Source organism: Aptenodytes forsteri, unplaced genomic scaffold (assembly GCF_000699145.1).
Source record: "Aptenodytes forsteri isolate BGI_AS27 unplaced genomic scaffold, ASM69914v1 Scaffold6, whole genome shotgun sequence".
NCBI lineage: Eukaryota > Metazoa > Chordata > Aves > Sphenisciformes > Spheniscidae > Aptenodytes > Aptenodytes forsteri.
Window position 1 is genome coordinate 1,924,161 of NW_008795709.1, and position 317 is coordinate 1,924,477.

The 317-nt window shown below is 60.6% G+C and overlaps 1 protein-coding gene across 1 annotated transcript in view; it reads right to left on the bottom strand.

The window, feature by feature from the left end:
• SFRP2 (secreted frizzled related protein 2) overlaps positions 1-317 on the bottom strand; it is a 155,703-nt gene that overhangs the window by 3,150 nt on the left and 152,236 nt on the right. The gene's annotated exons all lie outside the window — the stretch shown is intronic.

The following is a 317-nucleotide window of genomic DNA, read 5'->3' on the forward strand; positions in this document are numbered from 1 at the left end:
GGGCTCCTGCCTGCCAGACGGGGACGGAGGGTCTGAGCGAGATGCGGAGGCAAACGGGAGTTTTCTGGATTTTTTTGTATGCAAATGGCAGGGGGAGCGGGGGCTGGGAGGAGCCTGGTGACAGCCATCCAGAAAGGATTGGTCACTACTTTCTCGGTCTGCTTTTGCTCAGGGGGATTGTCTTTTGGCAGGAAATCCTTGCAAGAAACGCTCCCGTGCGAGCACGGGGAAGGGGGGAAAGATCCCCGCGAACAAAGAGCCACGAAAGCCCGAGGAGCTCCTCGGCCGGGCAGGGGGAGAAGAGCCGCTCCCAAGCC